Consider the following 15799-nt stretch of genomic DNA (forward strand, 5'->3'; position numbering starts at 1 on the left):
TTTATGTTGTTTTATCCAATGCTTTATTAAATTGTATTTATGTTGTTTTAACCCATGCTTCATTAAATTGTATTTATGTTGTTTTATCCTATGCTTCATTAAATTGTATTTATGTTGTTTTATCCTATGCTTTATTAAATTGTATTTATGTTGTTTTAACCTATGCTTCATTAAATTGTATTTATGTTGTTTTATCCTATGCTCCATTAAATTGTATTTATGTTGTTTTATCCTATGCTTTATTAAATTGTATTTATGTTGTTTTATCCTATGCTTTATTAAATTGTATTTATGCTGTTTTATCCTATGCTTTATTAAATTGTATTTATGTTGTTTTGTCCTATGCTTTATTAAATTGTATTTATGTTGTTTTATCCTATGCTTTATTAAATTGTATTTATGTTGTTTTATCCAATGCTTTATTAAATTGTATTTATGTTGTTTTAACCCATGCTTCATTAAATTGTATTTATGTTGTTTTATCCTATGCTTCATTAAATTGTATTTATGTTGTTTTATCCTATGCTTTATTACATTGTATGTATGTTGTTTTAACCTATGCTTCATTAAATTGTATTTATGTTGTTTTATCCTATGCTCCATTAAATTGTATTTATGTTGTTTTATCCTATGCTTTATTAAATTGTATTTATGTTGTTTTATCCTATGCTTTATTAAATTGTATTTATGTTGTTTTATCCTATGCTTTATTAAATTGTATTTATGTTGTTTTGTCCTATGCTTTATTAAATTGTATTTATGTTGTTCTATCCTATGCTCCATTAAATTGTATTTATGTTGTTTTATCCTATGCGTTATTAAATTGTATTTATGCTGTTTTATCCTATGCTTTATTAAATTGTGTTTATGTTGTTTTATCCTATGCTTTATTAAATTGTATTTATGTTGTTTTATCCTATGCTTTATTAAATTGTATTTATGTTGTTTTAACCCATGCTTTATTAAATTGTATTTATGTTGTTTTAACCCATGCTTTATTAAATTGTATTTATGTTGTTTTATCCTATGCTTTATTAAATTGTGTTTATGTTGTTTTATCCTATGCTTTATTAAATAGTATTTATGTTGTTTTATCCTATGCTTTATTAAATTGTATTTATGTTGTTTTAACCCATGCTTTATTAAATTGTATTTATGTTGTTTTAACCTATGCTTCATTAAATTGTGTTTATGTTGTTTTATCCTATGCTTTTTAAATTGTATTTATGTTGTTTTATCCTATGCTTTATTAAATTGTATTTATGTTGTTTTAACCTATGCTTCATTAAATTGTATTTATGTTGTTTTATCCTATGCTCCATTAAATTGTATTTATGTTGTTTTATCCTATGCTTTATTAAATTGTATTTATGTTGTTTTATCCTATGTTTTATTAAATTGTATTTATGTTGTTTTATCCTATGCTCCATTAAATTGTATTTATGTTGTTTTATCCTATGCTTTATTAAATTGTATTTATGTTGTTTTATCCAATGCTTTATTAAATTGTATTTACGTTGTTTTAACCCATGCTTCATTAAATTGTATTTATGTTGTTTTATCCTATGCTTCATTAAATTGTATTTATGTTGTTTTATCCTATGCTTTATTAAATTGTATTTATGTTGTTTTAACCTATGCTTCATTAAATTGTATTTATGTTGTTTTATCCTATGCTCCATTAAATTGTATTTATGTTGTTTTATCCTATGCTTTATTAAATTGTATTTATGTTGTTTTATCCTATGCTTTATTAAATTGTATTTATGCTGTTTTATCCTATGCTTTATTAAATTGTATTTATGTTGTTTTGTCCTATGCTTTATTAAATTGTATTTATGTTGTTTTATCCTATGCTTTATTAAATTGTATTTATGTTGTTTTATCCAATGCTTTATTAAATTGTATTTATGTTGTTTTAACCCATGCTTCATTAAATTGTATTTATGTTGTTTTATCCTATGCTTCATTAAATTGTATTTATGTTGTTTTATCCTATGCTTTATTACATTGTATGTATGTTGTTTTAACCTATGCTTCATTAAATTGTATTTATGTTGTTTTATCCTATGCTCCATTAAATTGTATTTATGTTGTTTTATCCTATGCTTTATTAAATTGTATTTATGTTGTTTTATCCTATGCTTTATTAAATTGTATTTATGTTGTTTTATCCTATGCTTTATTAAATTGTATTTATGTTGTTTTATCCTATGCTTTATTAAATTGTATTTATGTTGTTTTGTCCTATGCTTTATTAAATTGTATTTATGTTGTTCTATCCTATGCTCCATTAAATTGTATTTATGTTGTTTTATCCTATGCGTTATTAAATTGTATTTATGCTGTTTTATCCTATGCTTTATTAAATTGTGTTTATGTTGTTTTATCCTATGCTTTATTAAATTGTATTTATGTTGTTTTATCCTATGCTTTATTAAATTGTATTTATGTTGTTTTAACCCATGCTTTATTAAATTGTATTTATGTTGTTTTAACCCATGCTTTATTAAATTGTATTTATGTTGTTTTATCCTATGCTTTATTAAATTGTGTTTATGTTGTTTTATCCTATGCTTTATTAAATAGTATTTATGTTGTTTTATCCTATGCTTTATTAAATTGTATTTATGTTGTTTTAACCCATGCTTTATTAAATTGTATTTATGTTGTTTTAACCTATGCTTCATTAAATTGTGTTTATGTTGTTTTATCCTATGCTTTTTAAATTGTATTTATGTTGTTTTATCCTATGCTTTATTAAATTGTATTTATGTTGTTTTAACCTATGCTTCATTAAATTGTATTTATGTTGTTTTATCCTATGCTCCATTAAATTGTATTTATGTTGTTTTATCCTATGCTTTATTAAATTGTATTTATGTTGTTTTATCCTATGTTTTATTAAATTGTATTTATGTTGTTTTATCCTATGCTTTATTAAATTGTATTTATGTTGTTTTGTCCTATGCTTTATTAAATTGTATTTATGTTGTTTTGTCCTATGCTTTATTAAATTGTATTTATGTTGTTTTATCCTATGCTTTATTAAATTGTATTGACGTTGTTTTACCCAATGCTTTATTAAATTGTATTTATGTTGTTTTAACCCATGCTTTATTAAATTGTATTTATGTTGTTTTATCCTATGATTTATTAAATTGTATTTATGTTGTTTTATCCTATGCTTTATTAAATTATGTTTATGTTGTTTTATCCTATACTTTATTAAATTGTATTTATGTTGTTTTATCCTATGCTTTATTAAATTGTATTTATGTTGTTTTATCCCATGCTTTATTAAATTGTATTTATGTTGTTTTAACCCATGCTTTATTAAATTGTATTTATGTTGTTTTATCCTATGCTTTTTTAAATTGTGTTTATGTTGTTTTATCCTATGCTTTATTAAATTGTATTTATGTTGTTTTATCCTATGCTTTATTAAATTGTATTTATGTTGTTTTAACCCATGCTTTATTAAATTGTATTTATGTTGTTTTATCCTATGCTTTATTAAATTGTGTTTATGTTGTTTTATCCTATGCTTTTTTAAATTGTATTTTTGTTGTTTTATCCTATGCTTTATTAAATTGTGTTTATGTTGTTTTATCCTATGCTTTATTAAATAGTATTTATGTTGTTTTATCCTATGCTTTATTAAATTGTATTTATGTTGTTTTAACCCATGCTTTATTAAATTGTATTTATGTTGTTTTATCCTATGCTTTATTAAATTGTGTTTATGTTGTTTTATCCTATGCTTTTTAAATTGTATTTATGTTGTTTTATTGTATGCTTTATTATACTGCATTTATGTTGTTTTATCCTATGCTTTATTAAATTGTATTTATGTTGTTTTATTCTATGCTTTATTAAATTGTATTTATGTTGTTTTATCCTATGCTTTATTAAATTGTATTTATGTTGTTTTATCCTATGCTTTATTAAATTGTATTTATGTTGTTTTATTGCATGTTTTATTAAACTGCATTTATGTTGTTTTATCCTATGCTTTATTAAATTGTATTTATGTTGTTTCATCCTATGCTTTATTAAATTGTGTTTATGTTGTTTTATTCTATGCTTTATTAAACTGCCTTTATGTTGTTTTATCCTATGCTTTATTAAATTGTATTTATGTTGTTTTATTCTATGCTTTATTAAATTGTATTTATGTTGTTTTATCCTATGCTTTACTAAATTGTATTTATGTTGTTTTATCCTATGCTTTATTAAATTGTATTTATCTTGTTTTATTGCATGCTTTATTAAACTGCATTTATGTTGTTTTATCCTATTCTTTATTAAATTGTATTTATGTTATTTTATCCTATGCTTTATTAACTTGTATTTATGTTGTTTTATCCTATGCTTTATTAAATTGTATTTATGTTGTTTTATCCTATGCTTCATTAAATTGTATTTATGTTGTTTTATCCTATGCTTTATTACATTGTATGTATGTTGTTTTAACATATGCTTCATTAAATTGTATTTATGTTGTTTTATCCTATGCTCCATTAAATTGTATTTATGTTGTTTTATCCTATGCTTTATTAAATTGTATTTATGTTGTTTTATCCTATGCTTTATTAAATTGTATTTATGTTGTTTTATCCTATGCTTTATTAAATTGTATTTATGTTGTTTTATCCTATGCTTTATTAAATTGTATTTATGTTGTTTTGTCCTATGCTTTATTAAATTGTATTTATGTTGTTCTATCCTATGCTCCATTAAATTGTATTTATGTTGTTTTATCCTATGCGTTATTAAATTGTATTTATGCTGTTTTATCCTATGCTTTATTAAATTGTGTTTATGTTGTTTTATCCTATGCTTTATTAAATTGTATTTATGTTGTTTTATCCTATGCTTTATTAAATTGTATTTATGTTGTTTTAACCCATGCTTTATTAAATTGTATTTATGTTGTTTTAACCCATGCTTTATTAAATTGTATTTATGTTGTTTTATCCTATGCTTTATTAAATTGTGTTTATGTTGTTTTATCCTATGCTTTATTAAATAGTATTTATGTTGTTTTATCCTATGCTTTATTAAATTGTATTTATGTTGTTTTAACCCATGCTTTATTAAATTGTATTTATGTTGTTTTAACCTATGCTTCATTAAATTGTGTTTATGTTGTTTTATCCTATGCTTTTTAAATTGTATTCATGTTGTTTTATCCTATGCTTTATTAAATTGTATTTATGTTGTTTTAACCTATGCTTCATTAAATTGTATTTATGTTGTTTTATCCTATGCTCCATTAAATTGTATTTATGTTGTTTTATCCTATGCTTTATTAAATTGTATTTATGTTGTTTTATCCTATGTTTTATTAAATTGTATTTATGTTGTTTTATCCTATGCTTTATTAAATTGTATTTATGTTGTTTTGTCCTATGCTTTATTAAATTGTATTTATCTTGTTTTGTCCTATGCTTTATTAAATTGTATTTATGTTGTTTTATCCTATGCTTTATTAAATTGTATTGACGTTGTTTTACCCAATGCTTTATTAAATTGTATTTATGTTGTTTTAACCCATGCTTTATTAAATTGTATTTATGTTGTTTTATCCTATGCTTTATTAAATTATGTTTATGTTGTTTTATCCTATACTTTATTAAATTGTATTTATGTTGTTTTATCCTATGCTTTATTAAATTGTATTTATGTTGTTTTATCCCATGCTTTATTAAATTGTATTTATGTTGTTTTAACCCATGCTTTATTAAATTGTATTTATGTTGTTTTATCCTATGCTTTTTTAAATTGTGTTTATGTTGTTTTATCCTATGCTTTATTAAATTGTATTTATGTTGTTTTATCCTATGCTTTATTAAATTGTATTTATGTTGTTTTAACCCATGCTTTATTAAATTGTATTTATGTTGTTTTATCCTATGCTTTATTAAATTGTGTTTATGTTGTTTTATCCTATGCTTTTTTAAATTGTATTTTTGTTGTTTTATCCTATGCTTTATTAAATTGTATTTATGTTGTTTTAACCCATGCTTTATTAAATTGTGATTATGTTGTTTTAACCCATGCTTTATTAAATTGTATTTATGTTGTTTTATCCTATGCTTTATTAAATTGTGTTTATGTTGTTTTATCCTATGCTTTATTAAATAGTATTTATGTTGTTTTATCCTATGCTTTATTAAATTGTATTTATGTTGTTTTAACCCATGCTTTATTAAATTGTATTTATGTTGTTTTATCCTATGCTTTATTAAATTGTGTTTATGTTGTTTTATCCTATGCTTTTTAAATTGTATTTATGTTGTTTTATCCTATGCTTTATTAAATTGTATTTATGTTGTTTTATCCTATGCTTCATTAAATTGTGTTTATGTTGTTTTATCCTATGCTTTATTAAATTGTATTTATGTTGTTTTAAACCATGCTTTATTAAATTGCATTTATGTTGTTTTATCTTATGCTTTATTAAATTGTATTTATGTTGTTTTATCCTATGCTTTATTAAATTGTATTTATGTTGTTTTATCCTATGCTTTATTAAATTGTATATATGTTGTTTTATCCTATGCTTTATTAAATTGCATTTATGTTGTTTTATCCCATGCTTTATTAAATTGTATTTATGTTGTTTTAACCCATGCTTTATTAAATTGCATTTATGTTGTTTTATCCTATGCTTTTTTAAATTGTGTTTATGTTGTTTTATCCTATGCTTTATTAAATTGTATTTATGTTGTTTTATCCTATGCTTTATTAAATTGTATTTATGTTGTTTTAACCCATGCTTTATTAAATTGTATTTATGTTGTTTTATCCTATGCTTTATTAAATTGTGTTTATGTTGTTTTATCCTATGCTTTTTTAAATTGTATTTTTGTTGTTTTATCCTATGCTTTATTAAATTGTATTTATGTTGTTTTAACCCATGCTTTATTAAATTGTATTTATGTTGTTTTAACCCATGCTTTATTAAATTGTATTTATGTTGTTTTATCCTATGCTTTATTAAATTGTGTTTATGTTGTTTCATCCTATGCTTTATTAAATAGTATTTATGTTGTTTTATCCTATGCTTTATTAAATTGTATTTATGTTGTTTTAACCCATGCTTTATTAAATTGTATTTATGTTGTTTTATCCTATGCTTTATTAAATTGTGTTTATGTTGTTTTATCCTATGCTTTTTAAATTGTATTTATGTTGTTTTATCCTATGCTTTATTAAATTGTATTTATGTTGTTTTATTCTATGCTTTATTAAATTGTATTTATGTTGTTTTAACCTAACCTTTATTAAATTGTATTTATGTTGTTTTAACCTATGCTTTATTAATTTGTATTTATGTTGTTTTAATCTATGCTTTATTAAATTGTTTTTATGTTGTTTTATCCTTTGCTTTATTAAATTGTATTTATGTTGCTTTAACCTATGCTTTATTAAATTGTATTTATGTTGTTTTATCCTATGCTTTATTAAATGGTATTTATGTTGTTTTATCCTATGCTTTTTAAAATTGTATTCATGTTGTTTTAACCTATGCTTTATTAAACTGTATTTATGTTGTTTTATCCTATACTTTATTAAATTGTATTTATGTTGTTTTAACTTATGCTTTATTAAATTGTATTCATGTTGTTTTATCCTATGCATTATTAAATTGTATTTATGTTGTTTTGTCCTATGCTTTATGAAATTTTATTTATGTTGTTTTAACCTATGCTTTATTAAATTGTATTTATGTTGTTTTAACCTATGCTTTATTAAACTGTATTTATGTTGTTTTATCCTATGCTTTATTAAATTTTATTTATGTTGTTTTGTCCTATGCTTTATTAAATTGTATTTATGTTGTTTTGTCCTATGCTTTATGAAATTTTATTTATGTTGTTTTAACCTATGCTTTATTAAATTGTATTTATGTTGTTTTAACCTATGCTTTATTAAACTGTATTTATGTTGTTTTATCCTATGCTTTATTAAATTGTATTTATGTTGTTTTATCCTATGCTTTATTAAATTGTATTTATGTTGTTTTAACCTATCCTTTATTAAATAGTATTTATGTTGTTTTAACCTATGCTTTATTAAATTGTATTTATGTTCTTTTAACCTATGCTTTTTTAAATTGTTTTTATGTTGTTTTATCCTATGCTTTATTAAATTGTATTTATGTTGCTTTAACCTATGCTTTAATAAATTGTATTTATGTTGTTTTATCCTATGCTTTATTAAATTGTATTTATATTATTTTATCCTATGCTTTATTAAATTGTATTTATGTTGTTTTAACCTATCCTTTATTAAATAGTATTTATGTTGTTTTAACCTATGCTTTATTAAATTGTATTTATGTTGTTTTAACCTATGCTTTATTAAATTGTTTTTATGTTGTTTTATCCTATGCTTTATTAAATTGTATTTATGTTGCTTTAACCTATGCTTTATTAAATTGTATTTATGTTGTTTTATCCTATGCTTTATTAAATTGTATTTATATTGTTTTATCCTATGCTTTATTAAATTGTATTTATGTTGTTTTATCCTATGCTTTATTAAATTGTATTTATGTTGTTTTATCATATGCTTTATTTAATTGTATTTATGTTGTTTTAACCTATGCTTTATTAAATTGTATTTATGTTGTTTTATCCTATGCTTTATTAAATTGTTTTTATGTTGCTTTAACCTATACTTTATTGAATTGTATTTATGTTGTTTTATCCTATGCTTTATTAAATTGTATTTATGTTGTTTTATCCTATGCTTTATTAAATTGTATTTATGTTGTTTTATCCTATGCTTTATTAAATTGTATTTATGTTGTTTTATCCTATGCTTTACTAAATTGTATTTATGTTGTTTTAACCTATGCTTTATTAAATTGTATTTATGTTGTTTTATCCTTTACTTTATTAAATTGTATTTATGTTGTTTTAACCTATGCTTTATTAAATTGTATTCATGTTGTTTTATCCTATGCTTTATTAAATTGTATTTATGTTGTTTTATCCTATGCTTTATTAAATTGTATTTATGTTGTTTTGTCCTATGCTTTATGAAATTTTATTTATGTTGTTTTAACCTATGCTTTATTAAATTGTATTTATGTTGTTTTAACCTATGCTTTATTAAACTGTATTTATGTTGTTTTATCCTATGCTTTATTAAATTTTATTTATGTTGTTTTATCCTATGCTTTATTAAATTGTATTTATGTTGTTTTAACCTATCCTTTATTAAATTGTATTTATGTTGTTTTAACCTATACTTTATTAAATTGTATTTATGTTGTTTTATCCTATGCTTTATTAAATGGTATTTATGTTGTTTTATCCTATGCTTTTTAAAATTGTATTTATGTTGTTTTAACCTATGCTTTATTAAACTGTATTTATGTTGTTTTATCCTATGCTTTATTAAATTGTATTTATGTTGTTTTATCCTATGCTTTATTAAATTGTATTTATGTTGTTTTAACCTATCCTTTATTAAATAGTATTTATGTTGTTTTAACCTATGCTTTATTAAATTGTATTTATGTTGTTTTAACCTATGCTTTATTAAATTGTTTTTATGTTGTTTTATCCTATGCTTTATTAAATTGTATTTATGTTGCTTTAACCTATGCTTTATTAAATTGTATTTATGTTGTTTTATCCTATGCTTTATTAAATTGTATTTATATTGTTTTATCCTATGCTTTATTAAATTGTATTTATGTTGTTTTATCCTATGCTTTATTAAATTGTATTTATGTTGTTTTATCCTATGCTTTATTTAATTGTATTTATGTTGTTTTAACCTATGCTTTATTAAATTGTATTTATGTTGTTTTATCCTATGCTTTATTAAATTGTATTTATGTTGCTTTAACCTATACTTTATTGAATTGTATTTATGTTGTTTTATCCTATGCTTTATTAAATTGTATTTATGTTGTTTTATCCTATGCTTTATTAAATTGTATTTATGTTGTTTTATCCTATGCTTTATTAAATTGTATTTATGTTGTTTTATCCTATGCTTTACTAAATTGTATTTATGTTGTTTTAACCTATGCTTTATTAAATTGTATTTATGTTGTTTTATCCATTACTTTATTAAATTGTATTTATGTTGTTTTAACCTATGCTTTATTAAATTGTATTCATGTTGTTTTATCCTATGCTTTATTAAATTGTATTTATGTTGTTTTATCCTATGCTTTATTTAATTGTATTTATGTTGTTTTGTCCTATGCTTTATGAAATTTTATTTATGTTGTTTTAACCTATGCTTTATTAAATTGTATTTATGTTGTTTTAACCTATGCTTTATTAAACTGTATTTATGTTGTTTTATCCTATGCTTTATTAAATTTTATTTATGTTGTTTTATCCTATGCTTTATTAAATTGTATTTATGTTGTTTTAACCTATCCTTTATTAAATTGTATTTATGTTGTTTTAACCTATGCTTTATTAAATTGTATTTATGTTGTTTTAATCTATGCTTTATTAAATTGTTTTTATGTTGTTTTATCCTTTGCTTTATTAAACTGTATTTATGTTGCTTTAACCTATGCTTTATTAAATTGTATTTATGTTGTTTTATCCTATGCTTTATTAAATGGTATTTATGTTGTTTTATCCTATGCTTTTTTAAATTGCATTCATGTTGTTTTAACCTATGCTTTATTAAACTGTATTTATGTTGTTTTATCCTATGCTTTATTAAATTGTATTTATGTTGTTTTATCCTATGCTTTATTAAATTGTATTTATGTTGTTTTAACCTATCCTTTATTAAATAGTATTTATGTTGTTTTAACCTATGCTTTATTAAATTGTATTTATGTTGTTTTAACCTATGCTTTATTAAATTGTTTTTATGTTGTTTTATCCTATGCTTTATTAAATTGTATTTATGTTGCTTTAACCTATGCTTTAATAAATTGTATTTATGTTGTTTTAACCTATGCTTTATTAAACTGTATTTATGTTGTTTTATCCTATGCTTTATTAAATTTTATTTATGTTGTTTTGTCCTATGCTTTATTAAATTGTATTTATGTTGTTTTGTCCTATGCTTTATGAAATTTTATTTATGTTGTTTTAACCTATGCTTTATTAAATTGTATTTATGTTGTTTTAACCTATGCTTTATTAAACTGTATTTATGTTGTTTTATCCTATGCTTTATTAAATTGTATTTATGTTGTTTTATCCTATGCTTTATTAAATTGTATTTATGTTGTTTTAACCTATCCTTTATTAAATAGTATTTATGTTGTTTTAACCTATGCTTTATTAAATTGTATTTATGTTCTTTTAACCTATGCTTTTTTAAATTGTTTTTATGTTGTTTTATCCTATGCTTTATTAAATTGTATTTATGTTGCTTTAACCTATGCTTTAATAAATTGTATTTATGTTGTTTTATCCTATGCTTTATTAAATTGTATTTATATTATTTTATCCTATGCTTTATTAAATTGTATTTATGTTGTTTTAACCTATCCTTTATTAAATAGTATTTATGTTGTTTTAACCTATGCTTTATTAAATTGTATTTATGTTGTTTTAACCTATGCTTTATTAAATTGTTTTTATGTTGTTTTATCCTATGCTTTATTAAATTGTATTTATGTTGCTTTAACCTATGCTTTATTAAATTGTATTTATGTTGTTTTATCCTATGCTTTATTAAATTGTATTTATATTGTTTTATCCTATGCTTTATTAAATTGTATTTATGTTGTTTTATCCTATGCTTTATTAAATTGTATTTATGTTGTTTTATCATATGCTTTATTTAATTGTATTTATGTTGTTTTAACCTATGCTTTATTAAATTGTATTTATGTTGTTTTATCCTATGCTTTATTAAATTGTTTTTATGTTGCTTTAACCTATACTTTATTGAATTGTATTTATGTTGTTTTATCCTATGCTTTATTAAATTGTATTTATGTTGTTTTATCCTATGCTTTATTAAATTGTATTTATGTTGTTTTATCCTATGCTTTATTAAATTGTATTTATGTTGTTTTATCCTATGCTTTACTAAATTGTATTTATGTTGTTTTAACCTATGCTTTATTAAATTGTATTTATGTTGTTTTATCCTTTACTTTATTAAATTGTATTTATGTTGTTTTAACCTATGCTTTATTAAATTGTATTCATGTTGTTTTATCCTATGCTTTATTAAATTGTATTTATGTTGTTTTATCCTATGCTTTATTAAATTGTATTTATGTTGTTTTGTCCTATGCTTTATGAAATTTTATTTATGTTGTTTTAACCTATGCTTTATTAAATTGTATTTATGTTGTTTTAACCTATGCTTTATTAAACTGTATTTATGTTGTTTTATCCTATGCTTTATTAAATTTTATTTATGTTGTTTTATCCTATGCTTTATTAAATTGTATTTATGTTGTTTTAACCTATCCTTTATTAAATTGTATTTATGTTGTTTTAACCTATACTTTATTAAATTGTATTTATGTTGTTTTATCCTATGCTTTATTAAATGGTATTTATGTTGTTTTATCCTATGCTTTTTAAAATTGTATTTATGTTGTTTTAACCTATGCTTTATTAAACTGTATTTATGTTGTTTTATCCTATGCTTTATTAAATTGTATTTATGTTGTTTTATCCTATGCTTTATTAAATTGTATTTATGTTGTTTTAACCTATCCTTTATTAAATAGTATTTATGTTGTTTTAACCTATGCTTTATTAAATTGTATTTATGTTGTTTTAACCTATGCTTTATTAAATTGTTTTTATGTTGTTTTATCCTATGCTTTATTAAATTGTATTTATGTTGCTTTAACCTATGCTTTATTAAATTGTATTTATGTTGTTTTATCCTATGCTTTATTAAATTGTATTTATATTGTTTTATCCTATGCTTTATTAAATTGTATTTATGTTGTTTTATCCTATGCTTTATTAAATTGTATTTATGTTGTTTTATCCTATGCTTTATTTAATTGTATTTATGTTGTTTTAACCTATGCTTTATTAAATTGTATTTATGTTGTTTTATCCTATGCTTTATTAAATTGTATTTATGTTGCTTTAACCTATACTTTATTGAATTGTATTTATGTTGTTTTATCCTATGCTTTATTAAATTGTATTTATGTTGTTTTATCCTATGCTTTATTAAATTGTATTTATGTTGTTTTATCCTATGCTTTATTAAATTGTATTTATGTTGTTTTATCCTATGCTTTACTAAATTGTATTTATGTTGTTTTAACCTATGCTTTATTAAATTGTATTTATGTTGTTTTATCCATTACTTTATTAAATTGTATTTATGTTGTTTTAACCTATGCTTTATTAAATTGTATTCATGTTGTTTTATCCTATGCTTTATTAAATTGTATTTATGTTGTTTTATCCTATGCTTTATTTAATTGTATTTATGTTGTTTTGTCCTATGCTTTATGAAATTTTATTTATGTTGTTTTAACCTATGCTTTATTAAATTGTATTTATGTTGTTTTAACCTATGCTTTATTAAACTGTATTTATGTTGTTTTATCCTATGCTTTATTAAATTTTATTTATGTTGTTTTATCCTATGCTTTATTAAATTGTATTTATGTTGTTTTAACCTATCCTTTATTAAATTGTATTTATGTTGTTTTAACCTATGCTTTATTAAATTGTATTTATGTTGTTTTAATCTATGCTTTATTAAATTGTTTTTATGTTGTTTTATCCTTTGCTTTATTAAACTGTATTTATGTTGCTTTAACCTATGCTTTATTAAATTGTATTTATGTTGTTTTATCCTATGCTTTATTAAATGGTATTTATGTTGTTTTATCCTATGCTTTTTTAAATTGCATTCATGTTGTTTTAACCTATGCTTTATTAAACTGTATTTATGTTGTTTTATCCTATGCTTTATTAAATTGTATTTATGTTGTTTTATCCTATGCTTTATTAAATTGTATTTATGTTGTTTTATCCTATGCTTTATTAAATTGTATTTATGTTGTTTTATCCTATGCTTTATTAAATTGTATTTATGTTGTTTTAACCTATCCTTTATTAAATAGTATTTATGTTGTTTTAACCTATGCTTTATTAAATTGTATTTATGTTGTTTTAACCTATGCTTTATTAAATTGTTTTTATGTTGTTTTATCCTATGCTTTATTAAATTGTATTTATGTTGCTTTAACCTATGCTTTAATAAATTGTATTTATGTTGTTTTAACCTATGCTTTATTAAACTGTATTTATGTTGTTTTATCCTATGCTTTATTAAATTTTATTTATGTTGTTTTGTCCTATGCTTTATTAAATTGTATTTATGTTGTTTTGTCCTATGCTTTATGAAATTTTATTTATGTTGTTTTAACCTATGCTTTATTAAATTGTATTTATGTTGTTTTAACCTATGCTTTATTAAACTGTATTTATGTTGTTTTATCCTATGCTTTATTAAATTGTATTTATGTTGTTTTATCCTATGCTTTATTAAATTGTATTTATGTTGTTTTAACCTATCCTTTATTAAATAGTATTTATGTTGTTTTAACCTATGCTTTATTAAATTGTATTTATGTTCTTTTAACCTATGCTTTTTTAAATTGTTTTTATGTTGTTTTATCCTATGCTTTATTAAATTGTATTTATGTTGCTTTAACCTATGCTTTAATAAATTGTATTTATGTTGTTTTATCCTATGCTTTATTAAATTGTATTTATATTATTTTATCCTATGCTTTATTAAATTGTATTTATGTTGTTTTAACCTATCCTTTATTAAATAGTATTTATGTTGTTTTAACCTATGCTTTATTAAATTGTATTTATGTTGTTTTAACCTATGCTTTATTAAATTGTTTTTATGTTGTTTTATCCTATGCTTTATTAAATTGTATTTATGTTGCTTTAACCTATGCTTTATTAAATTGTATTTATGTTGTTTTATCCTATGCTTTATTAAATTGTATTTATATTGTTTTATCCTATGCTTTATTAAATTGTATTTATGTTGTTTTATCCTATGCTTTATTAAATTGTATTTATGTTGTTTTATCATATGCTTTATTTAATTGTATTTATGTTGTTTTAACCTATGCTTTATTAAATTGTATTTATGTTGTTTTATCCTATGCTTTATTAAATTGTTTTTATGTTGCTTTAACCTATACTTTATTGAATTGTATTTATGTTGTTTTATCCTATGCTTTATTAAATTGTATTTATGTTGTTTTATCCTATGCTTTATTAAATTGTATTTATGTTGTTTTATCCTATGCTTTATTAAATTGTATTTATGTTGTTTTATCCTATGCTTTACTAAATTGTATTTATGTTGTTTTAACCTATGCTTTATTAAATTGTATTTATGTTGTTTTATCCTTTACTTTATTAAGTTGTATTTATGTTGTTTTAACCTATGCTTTATTAAATTGTATTCATGTTGTTTTATCCTATGCTTTATTAAATTGTATTTATGTTGTTTTATCCTATGCTTTATTAAATTGTATTTATGTTGTTTTGTCCTATGCTTTATGAAATTTTATTTATGTTGTTTTAACCTATGCTTTATTAAATTGTATTTATGTTGTTTTAACCTATGCTTTATTAAACTGTATTTATGTTGTTTTATCCTATGCTTTATTAAATTTTATTTATGTTGTTTTATCCTATGCTTTATTAAACTGTATTTATGTTGTTTTATCCTATGCTTTTTAAAATTGTATTTATGTTGTTTTAACCTATGCTTTATTAAACTGTATTTATGTTGTTTTATCCTATGCTTTATTAAATTGTAT

This window comes from Phyllobates terribilis, unplaced genomic scaffold, assembly GCF_046119375.1.
Source record: "Phyllobates terribilis strain yellow unplaced genomic scaffold, ASM4611937v1 Scaffold_28__1_contigs__length_16237799, whole genome shotgun sequence".
Lineage (NCBI taxonomy): Eukaryota > Metazoa > Chordata > Amphibia > Anura > Dendrobatidae > Phyllobates > Phyllobates terribilis.